General features: G+C 40.5%; 1 long non-coding RNA gene across 1 annotated transcript; it reads right to left on the bottom strand.

Annotated features, from left to right (window-relative positions):
• Window positions 1-14884: 14884 nt before the first annotated feature.
• LOC117243909 lies at window positions 14885-18093 on the bottom strand. Its single transcript, XR_004495956.1, has 2 exons — window positions 16524-18093; window positions 14885-15987 (listed from the first exon to the last, which is right to left on the bottom strand). It is a non-coding gene; the product is annotated as an uncharacterized LOC117243909 (long non-coding RNA).
• Window positions 18094-21194: the final 3101 nt, after the last annotated feature.

The following is a 21194-nucleotide window of genomic DNA, read 5'->3' as shown; positions in this document are numbered from 1 at the left end:
TTTCTTTCTTTCTTTTCTTTCTTTTTCTCCCTCTTCCTTCAAAAGTCATGCTCTTCAGTTTTTTTAGTGAAATATCTCTCCTTTTCAGGGAAATACGTTTTCTAGATGGATTGCCACCTACAGAGTATACTATATATCTTTGCTAAATCATTTTCTGTCTGCAGAAATAGCAGTTTAGTTTTGTAGTATTTTTTAAACAAAATGACTGAGCATTTAGCACAATTATGTTCAGCACTATAATCTTTTTTTTTTCTTCTTTTGTCAAGCCATCCTTTAACAGGGAATAAAAAATGAGACACACTGTAAGCTATTTTGCATAAATGAATAATTATGATTGCCACATATTGCCAGTTGTAATTAGAGATAATAATGCTAGGGTTTTGGAGCTTTTACTCATGCATTGCTTTTCCAAGCAAAACAGAACTTTTGTAACATTCATCCAGTTAAGTGAACAGATTGGGTTTTCTACACACACACTCAAACACACACTCACACACAAGAAAAGTGTGTTCTTCTCTTTTCCACTGCATTTTATTTTAAATGATAGCTTTAATTAGTTGAAGGTAAATAAGTACATAAATGATACACTATAAATAGTAGGCTCTTAGCAAAATTAGAGGCACATTAAAGATAACACACTTTTGGGACTTGCAGATCAGTTAGCAAGTCGTCTGAGCATTAGAGGGAAATTGGCAGCTGCTTACAGTTAGCAACCAAAAATGCTGTAGGTGGTGTGTGCATGTGCAGATCATTTAAGGGCTCAGTTTACCTTATTTACATTCCATCACCTTTTGGATCTGAGAAAGGTTTGTTGGGGTTGATTTGTTTTGTTTTGTTTTGTGTGTGTGTTTGTGTGTGTGTGTGTGTGTGTGTGTGTGTGGAGAGGGGCACGATTCCTGAAAACTGCTGAGTTTAGGAAGAGTGTTAGGCATACCTGCTCACAGAGAAAGTTGCTCACTGCTGCTGTGGTTAAAGCTTAACTTTAAGCAGCTCTCGGATACTGTGCATCCACGCTGACAGGAGAACTTGGCGTGGTGCTAGCCTAAAAACAATGCTGTTTAATCAGGTGTGGAGTGCTGGCTTATTACTTTTGCCAGCAGCTTTGTTTTACTTGGACTGCACAGCCTTGTAAGAATTCAAAGCCATTGCAATATTGCTGAAGAAGCTTTCTGAGATGTGTAACTAACCATAATGCTGTATCTCCAGGGTACTGAATGAATGTGGCAAACTAACTGTACTTTGCAACTGTCTCATTTTCCTAGGAAAAATGGACCAACTTCGGGAATTGTTGTTCAGCTCCCAGTCTCAGTGGGAGTTCTGTCTGAGCACAGACAGACTAGAGCCTAAACAATGAGCATTAAATTTGGCCCCTTCATCTCAGGATCTCACAATTCTTTTGGAAATGTTAGCAAATTAAGGTTCACATCCCCCACCCTGTAAAATAACCCTGTTCCTCTCACAGATGGGTAAAGAGGATCATGAATCAGGGACAACAAGAAGAGCTACAGATCAGAAATCTGACTCTAGAGTAGGCTGCTTCATTGTCATTGTTCATTATTTTCCACAGCCCTGTTGATCCCCAGTCTCTCATTACGCTTCTCAAGAGTTTTCACAACTGGAGTTGAGGGCGTTTGGATGTGATTTTCCACATGGATTATTTGATGCATTTTCCTCATTCTGCATATCCCGACTTGACTTTGTCACTTAAACCCTATTTGGAAGGGAGCTGTAGCCATTTCAGGTTACAAATCCCGCTGTTTTGCCTACCACAGAATGATTTAAATGTGAACATAATCTCTGTTCCTTGCCCTGCAGAAGCTTTCATGTGGCGGCACATCTCACAATTAGGCCACACCTAGCTGAAATCTCCCAAAGGAGTGCTCCAGAAACGATTATCCTCTTTAGGGATTGGTAACCTGGCATAGATAAAAATAGGGGGAAAAGGAGACCCAATACTCTCTTTAAATATATATTTTTAATGGAATTTGGAAATTATTTGACTATTGATGCTTTCTTTCTTGGACAAGGGATGTATCAAAATTCTCTCCAAGTAGTTTGTGCTTATCAAATAGGGTAATTTTCTTCTCTCAGAGCAGAATCTATATGATATCTTTGTATTTTAGACTGCATTTTAACAGTTTTACAGGATTTTAACAGAGTTTCACAGGCTTACCTTCTCACGTTTCAAGATCTCTCAGCAAGGCTGTTGTAACAGAAGACAGATTTTGAAAATAGTATTGGAAAAAATACTTTCTGTATATAACTTGGTTTAGTATAGTGCATTTGCTACTTGCATGAATTCCTAGTTGCTCTTTCACTTTTCCTTGTATCTGCTGTTCTCTCTTCCCTACTTCCTTATCCTCTTCTTCTTCCCTGGGTACACATTTCCTTAAACTTTGTTCCCTTCTTTTTCTCTTAGGTGAGTATTCTGTATCATTCCTTTCTTTTGCTTACTCCTTTGTACGCAGATTCACAAATGGTCACTTTCTTTCACTTGATCTTTTCTCTACAGTGACCTTCTCAAGGCTGCAAGTTTGCTGATTTTCTCAGTGTAACAATTTAAAGTCATGTGCTTATTCTCTATTTTAAAAGCTGTTTACTGTTGTCCGGACTTTTATCATGTGGTGGTTCAGTATTTTCTTCTCTCTTTTGTAATTTCTCTAGACAAATATGATTCTGTGCTGTTACAGGTAATGCTGCAGATATGAATTTTCTATCCTTTTAATTAAACCATGGCACACCTTCTATTTGTATTGCTTGGACAGATATGCTGGTTTTTAAGGTTTTGTAGTTTATGTTCCACTGCTTTTAAGTTAATTTTCAAACTATTCCTATGATGTCTTTTATTCTGCCCTTCATTTATAGGAGAAATTCAACAGCAACTTTCAGGGCCACTCTATTGCCTACATTTCAAAGTCTCTCCTTGCCTTCCTACATTTCTCCAAATGTCATAAACTTAAATCTATTTTCCACTTCTTATCCTTCTTATGAATATTTTCTCCGTGTTTCTTTTTTTTGCTCCCTGGATATACATTTGTTAAACATTAATAACTTTCTTTATATTGCAATTGTAATTTGTTGCAGCTTTAATCATCATATTAATTTTTGTAGGATGCTGATTGCCATGGAGATGTCAACCACAGGACTGGTTCTCTTAAGAATTATGGAAACATAAATATAAAGTTACTGCCACTTCAGTCTGTTGTCCTGTGTTACATTTAGCATCACCTGGAATCCAACACCTGCAAATGCATCTATCCTGCATATCATTATAGAGTTTGCTCAACAGCTCTTTTCTTCTCACATGTGGTCTGACAAAATCCTGCAAAGTTGTCCAAATAAACTTCAGTCTTAACTAGTCAAGAATACACTTTTTTTTTTTTTTTTGTTATATTATTACATTAAAATATCCCTGGCTAATGATTCCTAATGAGCCAAGGAGCACCCAGGGATCGCTGGTTCTTCTGTTTAATTTTTGGCCACTCTGTGCTGCCACGTGCACGTATAATCAAACTGAGCATACAAGCTTGGTTAAATTAATTCCCTTCAGTATATACTCAAGGCCAAAGATATGGAAGTACAGACAAAAAGAAGGGGATTGGGTCTAACAGGGGGTTTGCTAGTAGCAATTATTTTAGGGAATTTTTTGGAGATGAAAACTGAATAAGGGATCACACCAGATTACAGTGATGATGAGAGAAGGGACAGTTTAATCTTTCAGTTTGTCGGATAAATGGAGGAAAAGGAATAAAATAATTTTACAGTATCACAGAATATGCTGAGTTGGAATTTTCCTGCTGACACTCACCTCAGAGCCATGCATTGCCCCGATGGATCTGCCTATTCCTATCAATATTATCCTTGTTACCAGAAGAATCAAAGAAATTACTACCTGTGCTCCTGATCCCTTCTGCCAATCATCCCAGGGGCCTGACATCACTTTTGATTGACCTTGGACTTCTCTTTTTGATTTTGTCACTGCCAGTTTGAACAGCCTGTAGTGAATAGTAATTAGAGGACCTTACTAGACTGGAGAGTTTTTCAGTAATGTCCCTTATCTCCCCTGGAAGAAAGCAGACTTCCCTGTGAGTTGTGTCTGGTCTGCACATCAGGCCCTCTGTTCCACTTAGAAGGGAGTGTCCTATTAAAACTCTCTTTCTTTTCCTCTTAATAGAGGAGGTTGTGATGAGGGCCACAGGTATTGTTGTTTTAGGACACCCCACCATCCCTGTATGACCTCTGCCCACTTCATCAGTCGTCTGGCTGCCTGATTTCAGAGCCTCATACTTGTTGCAGAAAGTACTATTCCTACTATACAAATTCTGAGAAGGAGGATGAACCTTCCTCCTGGAATGTGCTGTGACCTGCTTCCAGTCTTCATCGGGCCCTTGGCTAGCAGTCCTTTGGCTAATTCCCCTGCAGTCTTCTGAGTCCACCTGCTTCTTTGCAACAATGGAGGTTCCAGACTCCCAAGAGTCCTGAGACTGTAACATCTTTGAAAGTAACAGGTCAATGTCCTGCTCATTTGTGTGAGTACTGTGTAGCCTGTACATGTCATCCTGGTGATGAAGCTCCTCAGCCACAGCACAGTTTCTGCAAAAGAACTGTTCGTCAGCCCAACCTTGTTAAGAGGCATCAGGCATTCTGGGCAACCTCTGACCTGGAGAGCTAGACCTCCCATCAGCAGGTCTGTCTGTCTGTCTGCCTGTCTGTCTGTAGGCCTCTGACATGTCTGGGGCAGTGACCATCACAGTTACAGGGGTAACTTTATGGTGCATCAGGGCTTCATAAGTTCCATAACTGAGGAAGCTTAAGCTAGTACTCTAAGACTGGGGCTGAAAGGATCTCTTTGCTCTTCCTTACCACTTTCCTCACCCCCCAAAAAAGGGCTCATTTTAGTTGAATAACATCTTTCAGAAACAAGCCAACAACCAAAAATACCAACCAACAAACAAACAAACAAAACAACAACAAAACCAAAACCAACCCAAACACAAAAAACTGAGATTATCTCAGTTACAGTGTGGTGCTGACAGCCCCAAGGTTGTGGGTTGAGTCCCCATATGGACCATTCACTTAAGAGCTGGACTTGATGATCCTTGTGAGTCTTTTCCAATTACAAATATTCTGTAATGCTGTGAAATGATGAATCACAGAATCACAGTCTGGCTGGGGTTGGAAGGGGCCTCTGAAGGTCATCTGGTCCAGCCCATCTGCTTAAACAGGGTCCTCTAGAACAAGCTGCCCTGGACCGTTTCTAGACAGCTTTTGAGTGTTTCCAAGGGTGGAGAATCTTCCACCTCTCAGGGCAACCTGTGCCACTACTCAGTCATCCTCACCTTTTCCTCAGTGAAAATTGTTTCCTGATGTTCAGAGAGAACCCCCTGTGTTTCAGTTTATACTTCTGCCTTTTGTCCTGTAACTGGTCACAACTGGAAAGAACCTGGGTCCTTTACAAGACCACACAGGTATTTATGTACATTAATAAGAGCCCCCCTGAGTCATCTGTCCTCTAAGAGAACAGTTCTATCTGTCTCAGCCTTTCCTCATGGGAGGGATGCTCTAGTCCCTTCATCATCTTTGTGGCCCTTTGCAGAAATATCTCTTGTGGCGCCATATTTCTGTTGCCTTGCAGCTGTTGTGAAACACTCAGCCTTTCCCTCTTAAAAAATGCATTTTTCAGATGAAAATATCCAACTACTTCATCACAAATGTGTGAATAGCTTTTATCAACCCAAATAATTTTCCAAACGACAAAATATTAACCTTTTTTCTTTAGATCAAATTACAGCAATGGATTTATTCTGTGTTTTTTTACAGACTACATCTTTCACAGGTCAGCCTTTCTGTGCTATATTGGTATAATCCCTAGATAACTTGAATAAATTAATACAATCACTTCTGGTTTACAAAAGTGCAACTCTACAGAGATTTCCAAATTGATTATAATATTGTGTAAATAGATTGTGTCTCTCCTTTTCGGGAACTGAATTTAAGCATTCATACTAATTTTTTTTTCCTTGCTGTTGTTAATTAATTTGAGACTCTTAGTATTTATAACATTAGCAATTATTCTTAATGATTATCATTGTTCAGGGAATTTTTCTAAGTATGAAAAAATGCAAGTAAACATCCAAGTGAGAGAAAAAACTTTTGCCTAGTAGTGTTACTGGATGCTTTATTTAAAATATATAATCCATCCTCATTTTCTGGCTGTCTTGATAAACATATGAGTAAGAGACAGTGTTTGACTGGGAGCTCATGTTTGCCTTGTCTTTTTAAATTAAATTTTAAAATCTCTCCAGAAATAATGATTCAGTACCCCCCTTTTTCTTATTTTCTGGTTAGCTGTATTTTTTTGCCTGCAATAACAAAGCAATGAAAAAAGACAGCAATCCCCTTGCTCATGTGATATAATTCCACACTCTGAGTGTGAATACTGGCAAATCAGCAGAATGAGCCATCTGCAAGCTATAAGCTGTGTCTTTGCATGAGTAGATTTAGGATAAAAAAAAATTGTCTGACCTGGAAGCCAAGCATTACTTGGCATCTCTACCAGAGATCCCTGCAAGGCCAGCCACTGCTTCTGCTGAATTTGTGTCCTTTCTAAAACAGACGTCCCTCCCTCTTGCCATCATATTTTATAGTACACGTACGTAAGTGCACACAGAGAAATGCACACACGCAGGGCTGCACCATGGGCCACCTCAGAGATGCTGTACTGCAATTTAATGAATATCAGACTTCATAGTCAGTCTCTTTTGGATTGCCATGCTGGTGAATAATGAACATCATACTGCAAGGTTAATCCCAAGTGGCCAGTTTCCTGCTTTTAACAGGCTGGGTGTTAGTCTGAAATGCTTGTAAATGTCTACAGTTCATGCATTCTGCTGTGTAGGAACATGCACCTCTAAATCCTCACCTTACTCAGGCCAGTAACTCTTGCTGAAGTCAAAGGAATTAGTCAAGGATGTATCACAAGATGGATTTGTTCCTGCAGTCTTCCCTCTCCACCCCTCATTCCAGTTATTATCTCCCAAGCTACTGAAGTCCCACCTCAAACAGAAGGGTTATGCATTCTGCCGGTTTTTCCTTTTCATGTGTTACTGTCTCCCTTCTAAGCTTGTCCTGCTGGCTCTGACATCCTGGTCCTCTGAATTATATCTCGTGCCTTCAACTAATGAAGTCGTTGGCAAAAATCCCATTGACTTCATTCAGAGCCTGATCCAGCTGAAACAGTGCCGGCTCCTGAGAGCTCCTGACCCTTGTGGAATAAACGTGAACTGCGGAGCCACTGGGTTTGTAAAGAGTTGTCCCTAGCACTTGGGACAGGTGGAATCTATATTTGCAAATTGTTTGCAAAGTGCCACTTTCACCTAATGCACTCTAGAAATTATTAAGTGACGATAACCCTTGTCAAATGACACAAAATCTCAAAGTCGTGGTAGGAACAAGGAGCAGGAAGACATTTGCTTTTATTGCCCTTGTGGAGATGCATGTGGGAAGGAACTAGAACAATACCTTCAAAAATAAATCCTTTTTTTCCTCTCTAGGTTGTCTTTTTGGCTTTCTTCTCTCCATTGGGAGAACTAGAATCTGATCAAACCTTCCCAGCTGTTCTAGCTAAAAGTTATTGCCTGCATAGGGTATGTTTTTTGATCTCTTGCGCTAGCTTCAAAAAAGACCTGCTTTGAATTTCATTAAAATTTTCCCTCCTATTAAATTCAATGTCAGCAAAGAAAGATTAAAACAAAAAAAAAAAAGAAAAAAAAAAAAGAAAAAAAAAGTGAAAAATATTTCCTTTCTCCAGCATTAAAAGACATAGAGGTCTATTTAACACAAAAAACCACTGTATTGCATGATCCTTCTTCTGCAATTACTGAGAATATCAGTGCTGTATAACTGCTCTTTCAACGTAAACTACAATGAGCTAGAGGCATTCTCAGGCCTTGGGACTGAAGGTGGAGACATCCTTGCACTACAAAAAGGAAATGCAAGTTGCTGTTAAGGTGTGATATAGGCATGGCAGGTACTGAGAGGGAAATATTTGGTATATAAATGTATGAACATATTGGCTGTGGAGAACAGACTACCAAAGGAGGTTTCAGCATCCCAAAGCAGAAGGTAACAGTGAATCTGGGATGGGGGAAGGGTAGCTCTTTGAAGGCTGTTACTGCTCTGCTTGGCACCTGCTTGTATGAGCCTGGGAAACACTGGCAGCCCTTGGGAGCTCAAACTTGGCCTTTTTATGCTTTTCACCTCCATACATCATCGTGACTTAGAGCACTTCCCCTTAAACTGTGTGAACTGCTGGCCATCTATAGAATGGGGCCTTTGTTCTGCCCACACTGATATTTGTGTAACATCCATTTTTGTGCTTCATGACATCTAAATGACAGAGTGCCGGGCTGTGGCCCACTGTAATAACGTGGTCTCTGTTCTACCTGCCCTCTAGAGACTGAGGCCACATTTTGAGCAAACTGGCCAATTATTCTATTTAGGGAAACATAGCAGAAATGCTACAACAGAAGCAGCAATAACTTCATAAAATATGTATTGGTACCCACACAGCCCTTGGTACCTAATGCTAAGCAAGCTGACAGCTTCATACAAGCACCTGGCTTCCACTCTGTGGAGTGCCTCACTCACTTTTCCCCTTCCATGGGAAGTTAAGGATGCAGAACAGCATTTAATGCCAGCAATAACCACATCCTGCCTTACAGCAGAGGGAACAGCAGGCAAGTTTTCGAAAACAGAAGCAAGAAATTGGATATCCAAGTAGGTACTTAACTATATGTCTACTGTGCTAATTTCCTAAAGAGCTTAATGCCAGTCCTGGAGTTTGAGGTCAGGCATGACAGCAGGAGAGGCAGCCACGTTAAGGGTCAAGGGCCCCAGGAGGTGGAAACTTCTGCCCATTCCCTGACTCATTTAGGTCAGACAGTGCTTACCAAGAGTTGAGAAAGCTCATTAAGATGAGGAATAAAAGGGGAGATGTTGGCTTTGGAGCAAGGAGAGCTGCAGCCTGGGAAAATGGCCCCTGCAGCTCATGTTTTGTGAGAGATGGTTTCTTTTTCTTTTCTTCTTTTTCCTTCCCCCCTGAATTAATAAAGTCAGCCTGAGGGAAAAGCCTGAAAAAGATTTTGGCAGGATGTTAGTCCTTCCTGGGTAAGGGAAACAAGCCAATAGCCTTACAGGCAGTTGACTCTTTAATCACATATTTAGTATCTGGGAGAAAAATATTCTGAGGTAGCTAACTGACCTCTAGAACCAAAACCTATTTCAAATGTTACTCAGAGATTTAGGAACCAGGTCACCATATGAAGCTCCTTTATCATCTTAGCCCTTTTAAGGGCTCAGAATTCTATCATTCCCTAAAGTTTGAAATTTTTTTGTTTAGTGTTTTTGTTTAGTGGGTTGTTTTTTTTGTTTGTTTGTTTGTAGTTTTTTTGTTTTGTTGCTGTTTGTTTGTTTTGGTTGTTTGGTTGTGGGGTTGGTTTGTTTGTTTGCTTTTTAATTTATGATCCTGTGACATTTTGTAACTGGGACTTTGGATTCTGTAAGACATTGTCATGTTTGAGAATATTAACTTTTATTTTCTGTCCCAAAGTTCTGGCTGGGCTCAGTTAGTTTCATGGGTATTCAGACCCTTTAACAACCTTTCAAAGCATGGAACCATGGATATACATAGTTGAACATAGACTTCTCTCTCCAAGCATAGGCCAAAGTATGAACATAATGAATGAAAACAAAATGTGTTATTTCTCTACCCACTGAACTGTCTTGAAGCACAAAACCAGACTGGGTCGACAGAAAACACCATGTTCCCTTCTCCCTTATTCCACCATTGATGAGAAAATCTTTCTCAGATTGACAGGGATAATTCAATCATCCATACATCTCTGAAAACACTTCAAAGGGCTTCAGGAATATGGGCTATGTGATCACCAGAAAAACAGGAAAAGTTGGGAACCAAATTGTGAGTGTGAATACATGTAACTGAGTGCTGTAGTTCCTAACTGGATGTACCTACTACCTGTAATCACTTTGCTTTTACAAAGTCTGCTCTCACAAGAAAGTGAGAAATTACTGGATGTTGTTAGCCACCTTACCCCAGAATCAAAACACTTCAGTTGATTAGAAATCACTTTTTCACTTTTTTTTTTTTTTTTTAATAAGTAAAAACACTGGGAGTAGTGGAAAATTATTTGAAATCTCTTACTAGAGACTTTGTTGGAGAGTTTCCTTTCAGCAAAAGCGATAAAGTAATCTGCTAGAGGGATTCTCTGATGAGACAAAAGAAAACTGAAATGACAAAGCATGTAGTAGCACCATAGAAATTTGGAGCACATATTTTTAAAAAGAAATTTTTCTGGACCTCATTTATACTTTGGAAGCCAGGGATCCATTTAATCGCAGGAGCAGAAAATCTAGTGCACTGGTAGCTAAAACAGAAAAACTGGTCTGTTTTTCGTATTTCTTTATTTTGCATATGCATCTGAAACTGTTGAAAAGCCTGAAACAGAAAATCGCTTTTCAAAAATCATGCCTTGGGTCACTGGTACCCCTGAGAAAATTAGGCAAGTTCTGACCACAGCTCCAAGCTGCTAATGTATGTGTGGCAAAGAAGAGGGGAGGAGGAAGAAGACAGTCAGCTAGACAGATTCAGACAGAGCACAGAACTCCAGCACAATTAAGCATGAACAGGAGTGGTGGCAGAGAAGAAAGCTGAGGGCACAGCATGTGCTGAGATGGGGCAATATCAGGTTATCACATCGTAGTTAAGCCAGGAGCAGCTGCTGCCAGCAAAACCAAACCTAGTTTGCTCCTTGGCTGCAAACTTAAAATATCAACACCCTTTAATTATGCATAAAAAGATAAACAAAGCTAGCAGCTTTAAAGTACTGTTATTAATTGCACCAAATGTTAGTGAAAGGTTGAATTATTCATAGTTATAGTTCTCAGGGGTTTCTTGATTAAGGGAAATAAGGAGAATTTGTTGTGAGTATCTCGTTCCACATAGCTTTCTCAGTTTGCCTGATCCGAGAATCAGGGATATATTTTACATGTCAGTTCTGCAAAAAATGCATATATCTGCTAGTTCCTTAGCAACCTTCTGGGATATGCCTGCATCTACTCCCATCAGCCCTGCATATCGGAAATCATCTCCAGTGGGTTTCCAGGGTTCAGTGGATTTTGCCACAGTAATAATACCATTCATGTGCAGTTAGAGTAAATAATTTTATTTACTTACAGGATCATTGCTATGTTTTTGCTTTTATTGAAATGTTTCTCTAGGAAAACAATATGTAAACATACTTCATTGAAAGCCCTCTGTATGAATGAAGAACGCTGTAAGCTGTACTAGTTGCATACAATTTTGTAATAACTGGAAGCAAATACTGCTCCTTCAGAAGCCAAGTTGTTCTTGTCATAGCCCTGGACTTTTTACTCTCTGTATTTTAGCTAGAGATAGTAGCCAAAATCAGTATAAACTTCTGGAAAGGAAGATTTTAAAAGAACAATACATCTTTATAGTTTGTGGAATTTCCTCTTCAAAAAGTTATCTGTGCAGCATAAATGCCTTAGATTTATCATTCTGGTATAATTTATGAGTCACCTGAACCTTATCAAACAACTCATACTTTGGTAACTTGAACATGGTAGGAGACCAAGGGGTGGTTCAGCAGGGTAATTTTTAGTCATATGAATGGTGGAAACTAGCTGGAGCATGGAGTCCCTTGACTGAGACAGTGTTCCCTGGATTCAAACTAAGCTCAAAATGTGCACTGCAGTCAGGAGTGTGTGGGTCTCACTCAGCAGCTTATTCAGTGCATGTCAAAGCCTCCACTGAGTGCAGCTGAAGAGCTCCTGTTTAGCTGCTCATGCACCTGCCTTTTGGTGGTGCTTAGACATGAATGCATGCAGGTGTTGTGACTTAGTGTATCCAACACTCTTCCACAAAGTGGAGCTTCAAGACTGCAACTCCTTGCTTCTGGTGAAGTTGATGGAGTTTAACTTAAGTCCATGGAGGAGTTTTTACAAGGATGGCAGTGACAGGAGAAGGGATAATGGCTTTAAACTGACAGAGGGTGGTTTTAGACTAGGAAGAAATTCTTTCCTATGAGGCTGCTGAGGCACTTGGACAGGTTGCCCATAGGAGTGGAGGATGTCCCCTCCCTGGAAGCGTTCAAGGCCAGGTTGGTTGGGGCCCTGGACAACCTAATCTCCTTCAGGAAATCCTTGCCCATAGTCTCTGCCTATCCAAACCATTCTATGATTCTATTCTATTTGTGACATGTCAAAATGTAATCTATTAATGTTAATAAACAGCTGGAAAAATCCTGTCTCTAAAGGTTTTGTTGTTTCCTTCACAGTCAAATTCACACTAAGTTTTTATTTTTTTTCTCTATTTAGGATGAGTCCTATATTTAAGTACAAAGTTTTCTTACAAATAAATGGCAAGTCATAGTAATATAAGTCACATTTGTGTATATTAAGGCCTAGAAAGACTGAGCAAAAATCACATAGGTCAGATATATAAATAGCTGTTTAAATAAATATGGAGGCTATCTGTAGAGATACATATAATGTATCTATGAAAATATATATTAAATGTATAGAATGCATACATAGTCACATAGATTTACACATCCACTTAAATAGCTTTTACATGGAAATACATGTGACTAATTTTTGGTGTGATGAATGCCCTAGCTGTCCTTTCACACATTTGTGTAATAAGGGTGAAATTGTATTCGCACTTGCCTTATCAAAATTAATAACATGTTTGACAGCACGTGAATATGATCTTTAAGTAGCTTTTAAATATAATAAAAATTACAGTTTACCGTGCATGTGTCAGTTTCTATACAAGACAAAGAAGGATTTAGTCCAGGGTTGCCTGCTTTCTCCACCCTTTGGATGGTATTTCTGTGGTTATGATCACAAAACTTGTGCTTGAGAGAAGAGAAATCTCCTGAAGTGGTTATAAGAAAGAGAAGACAAATTTCCAGCAGAGTTACCATTTTCTCCAATGATGCTGGTGGGCTGGGCATGAAACTGAATCCCCAGGCAACCTAATTATTGCAGGTTCTGAGAGCTCACTTTAACCAGATCTGTAATCCTATTGATCCTATTCCCTACCTGAGTGGTTGCTTGGTCACCTTGGTTTAGCAACTGGTTCAGGGGATGAGTCTTAAAATAAATGAAGTCACAAATAACTGCTATGCATAGCTTGGGTAGAAGAGGATAAATAAGAGGCATGTAAGAGTTTTCATGTGATTTGATATTGAGTTTAATTGTGCTCATGGTGGGGGCTGGTGTCCCTTGTGTCATCGTTTTCCTTTACACTGCCACTGAGGGTTTATCAGCCAGGTAAGAGTATGTGTGCCAGCTGCTGTGCCAGCTGGCCCCCTGTTGACTTCTTTGGCATGTCTGTGCTGTGCAATGATGTGGTGCAGAGGTGCTGGGATTCAACTTGCCCTGAGCTGTTACGTCCACGCTGTGTGTTGCAGCATCGTGTGGAGATATTGGCTTGAGGCCCATCAGTGGTGTATTGCAATAGTATTGTTCCACCAGCTCTGAGAACTCTCCCCCACATTTTCTGTGCTAGGTTTGGTCATTGTTACTCGCACATTTCTCACTTTTGATCATTTCAGCACATTATTCCATTTTAGTTGTGACACAATCAAAGACAAACTCAAGCCAGCAAACAGTTACTGAGACAATTGCTGTCAAAACCTGAGCTCCACACTAGTACTCAGAAAAACATAAAAGTCAGTGTGGCTGGCAAATCTAATACTATTAAGTTTGTTGTGTGGATTAGAGTTTCTCCTGACTGCATCTTTTCTCATTTTGCAATGTTGCATCCAGACCAAAAAAGCATCTTATTATGGAATTACCCTTTCTAGCAAGTCACTGGAGCTCATTGCCTCCAAGGATCTTGTGGTTTCAGGATAGATATGCTCAGAAGTGTGTGTCAGCTAACTGGAGACATCCCATGTGCTCTCTGGGAAGTCAACCACAGTCTTGAGCTGCTGTGACAGGGGAATTGATAAAGGATTGATTGACCAGCTTTCCCCTGGATAGGGATAACCATTTTCTTCCTAAACTTCCATCCAGCGCTTTGGCAAGCAGAAAGCCTGTACCAGTGCCAAATGTGTAATTACTTCAGTAACAGTGATGACATGTATGCCTGTTCTGCATGATCCTATTTTGTTGCTTCTTCTGTTGGTTATGAGCAACTCAGATAATAGGAACCTCATCCCTGCATCTGTCTCTCAACAAGGGGAGCTTTAACCTAAGCTTTGAGCAGGTTTTAAAGAGGAAGAGAAGAAACACATCAAAATAACGAAAAGCAAAAGTACATGAACAGGTACTGACTTGCTAAAAAAAGAACAGCATGTGCTTTCTCAAGGGTAATAAAGACAATATTGCTGTACTGGGCTTTGCACATACATGAGAACCATTGCAACCGCTTTTACTGCAAAAAGCTGCCACAGTATCTCAGGACATTCTCAAAATGTATGGATTGTGCCATGTGGTGTAGTACTCATCAGTCCACAAGGGTCTGGCTTCTGCCACTCTGCTCTCTATTCTATTATCTTCTCTTCTACTCTTCACCAAAGGAATATCTAGTAAATAGCTAAAATAAATAAAACTTAGCAACAGATTATTTCTTCTTGCTGTCTCATAGAGAGATAATCATGCATGCAATATGTAATTTTATTTTAAGCAGCTTTCATCTATTTCTTTTGTGACCTCAATTTATAAATGTGCATGGAATTAATTCATCATCTCCAGACAGGCTCTTCAGATGAGGACATCTACCTTTTTTTATATGTTTGAGTATAATATTACTGCAATTAACAGAACTCTTTCATAATCCAGTTCAGCTCACTGCTTTATTTTAATTTCTTGACAGGTTTTCTTCACTGCTTGTGCCTGTGTGTACACATGCATACAGACAGAGACAGAAGCATAATGTATCAAAGCAGCAAAATTATTCAATGTCATGCACAAAAGGGGTCAGTGTCCTGTAGGTGCCGTGCAAAAGTTATTTAAAATTCACTCTCTCTTTTTCTGCAATATTTTCTCACCTGCTTTGTTCAGTAAAATACACATTTTTAAATGACCAAGCAGGAAATATATGTCTTTTTCACTAAAACTTTTTTCCCTTCTGTGCAGCAGCAGCTGCCTGCCATGTTATTGTTTTTTGTCGCTAGCAGGCTTTTTGGGCGTGTGCCAAGGATTTCGTGTGGGGAGCAGGACGATTTGCATCTGAATGGTGAATGGCAAGGCTGGGCGTGGGTACACTTAGCCACACCAGGTGAGGTAGAACAGCCGCTTCCAGCTCACCTGGGGTAATTAATTCAATAAAAAGTTAATTACAACGAAAGGGAAAAACAAACTTCCATATAACAGATGGTAAATTTTTAGTGTGATGAAATCTAAGAGGATTTTCTTCTTAAACACCAGTATGGTGTGCCCTAAGTGGTATAAAAAATTCTCTTGGTATATACTCAAGTAATTGCATATGTTGTTTCTGTATACTGGCTTTGCTGTGCTTTTTTTTATACTTATTTCCTTCTGTTTCAGATACGTGTGTGTTCTTCTTCATAAAACTTTTCATCAACACATAGTATTCCTGGCAGAGTATGTTTCTGGCTTGGTTGCTGGAGGAGTTGAAAGTCTTCTGTGTCAATCCGTCACTCCCCTTCTAGAAACTTTTGAACCTGAGAGTCAGGACATCACCCAAATTGCAGAGAGGAGCAGATGCCTTATGAAAACTGAGGCTGAGTCACATGGAAAATCTTTGTCCACTCCTTTATCCAGAAAGAGCCATGGCATGAAGTTTAACCCTTTCCCAAGGCATTTGGCTGACCCAGGAGCTGAGGAACTGGCTGGCCAGGCAGGAGGCCAGTATGTAGCTGGGCAGTTTACACAGAGGGCAGTCCACATGCATCTTCTGCTTAGCTAACAAAACTGAGCGAAAATGTGGAAGAAAAGAAAGAAAAATATGCTGAGATGGGCACAAAACCATTCCTTACTAGGGATGAGCACACATGTTGATGGTAGGGGTCATAAAAGTTAAGGTGGCAGAGCTGGGCTTTTAGATGAAATAACTTTGAGAAATTGTGTTTAATTAATGTCAGTGCTTCTAGGATAAATACTTTCTTGACAAAGAGAAACTTTGTGTACAGAATTTAATTTTGCTAGAATAACGTTAAAAAGACTGAACTCAAGGTTCCTTGCTATTTTGCAAGCTAGCAACATGTTTATTATGATTACTGGCTCAAACTTTCAGAAATGAGAGATATATGAATATGTATGAATGTATAAGAATTTTGGAGGAATCCTGATTTTTATAAAATACTGAGCTCCCATATGAGAAAGCTGAGGTATTAACCTCAGTTCCTTCTAAGGCAGTCTTTCACTATCAACTGCTACAACTGATCCATGTTTTTAAAGTATTTAAGAATGAGAATATTGTTCAGGCTTAATTTTTTTCAAAAACTTACCCAGCCATTCCTAGTGCATTTTGCATTTCTTCCTTTCACTGGCTCCAGTAGGAGGTTAGCTTCTTTTCAAACAGCCTGATGGCATCAGACAAAAATATGTTGTTGTGCAGGCAGAAGAAGGAAACCAGTGCTGTTCTCAGTGATGAGTCTGATCCTACACCAGTTTAACACTTTCCATCAAGCCAACATATACAGAGCATTTATCAAAATTGAAGGCTTCCAGCTGGAAGAACTCTGTTCAAAATACTGCCAGAATTTTCCATCATTTTCAGAACTAGATCCCCAATAGTAGGCTTAGGAAATCCTGGTCCTGTTGCTGTCAGTAGGCAGACTCAGTGATCTGTATTGCATAAGGGATAAAAGGATGGGAGGCAATGATTTACTCTGAGATAGCAATTTCCCCACATACTCCCACCCCATCTGCAGGTAATTAAAAGTTGCTGGTGTAGTTAATCACACTGATAGTGTAGACAGACTTCAACCACAGACCTGGGTGGCACTGCTGGCAGTGTCAATGGCACAGCCCAGGTGTATTTAGCACCCTCCTGGGGATCCTTCTTGCCCTTGCCTTGCTGTGGCTCCAGGCACCTGTGACAGCACGGGGACTCTGCACCAGCTATCAGATGAGACACTCTGCTGTCTAAGAAGTAGCAAATGTAGGGACATGCTATAGCAAAAAGCACATGTTGTGGTTTTGCTGCAAACTACATGCTAAATGATTTTGATGTGAATGTTTTACTAGTGCATACAATGAGAAGACCGGTGACACTCTGTGTCTGCTCTCCACAGAAGATGGCCAACAAGGAAACCTCACACTGTGAGGCTCAGTGTGTGCTCCGTAGCAATATTACTGTTTGCTACTATCACACACAAAATTTATTGAATGTTGTTTGGTTTTTCAACTGGAACAAATAAATCTGTCAGTACTTTAACTTGAGCTTGTCCTACATGCAGCAGTTAACATTCCTTAAGCCTTTGTGTTTGATATTGTATTTGGAAGCTCGCTTCATAATTATAGGTGGGGCTGTTGGGCTCCTTGTTACTCAGGCTACCCTGGACCAGAACCAAGGTTTTGTAATGAAGGAGACAATTGTCTCAGGGACCCTTGCTTGTCTGATAGACCTACAAGATGTAGGTGCACAGGGCAGGTGGTTGCATGTGAAAGAGATTACTTTCATAGTAAAGGCACTTAAACATTGCTCACATCAGTAGGATTCCTTTTCTGCCCTTACCATCAGGTTCTCACAGTGATTTTCATGGAAAATTTCTGTTTGTGGTATCTTACCTTAATGAGGGGTTAGAATGGGATCAAGAGAAATACATCATGCTTAGAGAAACCAGTGGCATCTCAGATCAGGTACCCAGAATGTGGTTTCACATAAGATCTCAACCCTTCTGTGTCCCACTTCCTTATTTGTAAAACACAGATAAACAATTGGTATCTTGGGAGGATATTACTAAAAAAAAATTCAAACCAAGCACTGATACCCATAGAACACAATAATGGTGGAGGCACTGGAAAGATTGTGAAAAAAATTATTTTATGATCTAAACAGAGTTCCAGCTGCAGAGCTGGAGACCTCACACTGAGTAATAAGGAAAAAGTTATTACAAAGTCACTCATTAAATGTGCACCATCCAGTCTGCTCTGGATAAGGTGAATTTCACTTGATAATAATAGAGTTTAATTACTCAGATGCTGTAGTAAAACACACAGTGTGGCTGAATTAGATATGCAGATAAAATCTGAACTTCCAAACTTTTGGATGCCTGATTTTGCAATCCAAGTAATACAATTCTGGCACAGGGAGATGGAGAGAGGTAGGGTTGTTTATGACAAACTGTAGAATCTTTTAATCACATGTATGATTTCTAGTCTCTTTGTTCCCTCTGCAATGGTCATAAGATTACAAGTGGATGAAAGAGGGAGATAAAAGGACTTTTGGTCATATAAAATACTGTAGAAGGTAATGAAATTATACTAAGACCCTACATTTTTCATATCATTAGAAACATTTTAGAAACACCCCCAGGAAGTCTTGAACAGTATCATTAGACATTTGATGTGAGATGTATTTATTTTCTTGTGAAAATTATTTGGGTTACAGGATTTCCATGAGGCATTGATCAGAAGCTTGTCTCTATTCAACAGGCAACCATGCAGGTATTTAACAGAGGAAAATCCTTGCTCCAAAGGACCTTCAAACTAAATTATACATATTCTGAGTTGGAAGAAAGGCTCAAATAGCTGATACAGGCCTGTGCTGTGCAGACAATGAGTTTATTGTCATATTGTCTCAGGGCACATAGCTCTACAGCACAGTGATGTGCAGCCCTTTTGGACTATCTTGAACTCTAAAACAACCACATTCAGCCAATATCTTCAGCTTCCTTTGTCCAGCTCAGCTGTGTTGGCAAAACTGAGCAGGAGGTGACAGAGATGGGAAAGGGAAAGTAGCAGAGCCAGGATGGAGAATCCTAATGAGCCAGGCTTGCTGCTTCTGTATCAGCCTATGGGGTGTGGGATAGGTTGAAAAGAGTGAAGAAAATACAGTTACTACTGGGGTGTTGGTCGTGGTGTCCTGGATGTCCCACGCATCCTGACTCTGTCCTCACTGATGCTGGCAGCTGCTGCCATCTGAGTTTCCAGGGACAGGGAAAGCAAGCAAAACAGGCAGCTACTGTGCTGGCTGCAGCAGCCTGCTGCCTTAGGCAGTGACAGGGTTTGCTGCTGCTGCAGCAGGGCCAGGAGGAAGCAGCCCAAGCAGAGAGCTGGCTGTTCATATTTGTGCTGAGTTCCCCAGCACTTACTCTCTAAGTGGCCCTGCAGAGCTGTGCATGGTGCCACAGGTGAGACACCTCTAGTCCAGCTCCTTTCACCTGTACAGCTCAAAGATCTGCCCACATTAAAAACATTCCTTGTGGCCCTCTTTGCTCAGAAGGGACAGTTCTTGGCTGAGTTTTCCCTACAGTGTGGATTTTGTAAAGTGAAGTTGCCTCCCACAGCTCTAACTGAGGTATATGGTCCTTTGTTTCTGTTTTGTTTTTACTAAGCTGCTTTACTCAGCAATCTTATCAGTGTTCATGAAACTTTAACCGTAATGCATTTGTTTCTGCTTAAATGCTTCTTTACAAAATGCTATTTTGTTTCTGCTGCTTGAAATTATATTTAACAGTATCCAAGCTAAATTTATGCACGCACATTTAAAGAAGGAGTCTAGATATAATGCGTTTTTAACCATGTGAAATATATTAGTAATGGTACTTACAGAAAGAAAAGAAAAATTATTTTTGCTTGCATTAGTTCCATCTTTGCAGTATGCAGATAAGTACCATACCTTTGACAGTGTAACTATATTAGGTTTGCCTGAAAGCTAGCAGTCAGCAAGCCCTGTGCACGACAGCCATAACAGGTGTCTTGTGTAAGGGGTGCTGTGGTAGCAGGAGCTCCACACACTTTTCAGCTCCCACAGCTCAAAATGGTCCACATAAAAGTAGGGGAGACAGCATGGTGAGCATCACCCTGACTGAACACTTGAGGAGAGGGGTATTCTTACAATTAGCAGAAATCACAAAAGAAAAGAGGAATATTTAAATACAGCCTTGACCTTTCCCTCTTTTCCTCCAGAATCATCCAAGAAACGGAGAAGTGTCCTCATTTGTGGTTTTTTGTTTGTTTCATTTTGCTTTTTAATCATTTTTCCCCTTAACATGTGTTTTATGTGTTAGAATGGAAGCAGCTAAAGGCAGAAATCCATCTAAAGGTGGCTGATAAAAAAAGGTTAAGGAAACAAAGACTTCTTACACTGTCATAACTGTAATGGTAACGAGAAAGGATGTGGTAACATCTCAAACAGAAGACTATTATTAAGTGAAAGCCAAGCAGCAATCAGACGTGGGGCTGGCAGACATTTTTGCTTAGCTAAAAATAATCAAGCTGTTGTTTTTAGTTTTTCCCACTTCATTCAAACAGTTTGGTAGCACCAGTAGTAAAACGAAGCATTGTTCTGGCAAAACGGATGATGCTTTGCACGGCCCTTGACTGCTGGTGGTCAGGATGCCTGGCTGCCAGGCTGGTTGTCAGCCAAGGAGGGACCTTTCCAGCTGCTGTATCCCTGAACATCTCACTAGCACTTGCAACCCCTCCTGCACTCAGCTGGTTTTGCTGTTCAGGGGAGGCTGGGGAAGGTGGGAGTGACAGCAGAAGGTTTTGGGGGTTGTGGGTGAAGTTGAGGACTGTTGCTTGCTTCTCTGGAGGCCTCAAGCACATTTCCTTAGGCCTGAGCTCTCTGACCACACAGCCTCCAATCTCCAAAGCTGCTTTACGTTGCCCTGTGTCCTACTGACAGATCACACTTCACTCATTGATAGAAATGCCTCAGCCTTCCTGGCAAAAGCTTCCCCCCTAACCTCACCAGGAAGTCAGGAATTACACATTTTGCTGGTGAAAACCCCTTAGGGCCAGCCTGTCTGTGAAACAGGTATGGGATGTGGTCCTGTGAGCAGGGTCAAGCAGCTGAGAGAAGTTCTTCCCCAGCCGGTGCCCTGGGAAGTTGTCTTTGGCCCAAGGGTCCCCAAGAATATCCCTGAGGAATGACGAGCTCAGAAGGAAGGAGGCAAGTCTGCTTGCTCTCCTTTGCCTACCAGCATTGCCACTGAGCTGCTGGCATG

The sequence above is a fragment of the Parus major genome, chromosome 2 (assembly GCF_001522545.3).
Source record: "Parus major isolate Abel chromosome 2, Parus_major1.1, whole genome shotgun sequence".
NCBI lineage: Eukaryota > Metazoa > Chordata > Aves > Passeriformes > Paridae > Parus > Parus major.
Note: the sequence above shows the minus strand (reverse complement) of the source record. Positions and strands in the feature narration are given on the sequence as shown.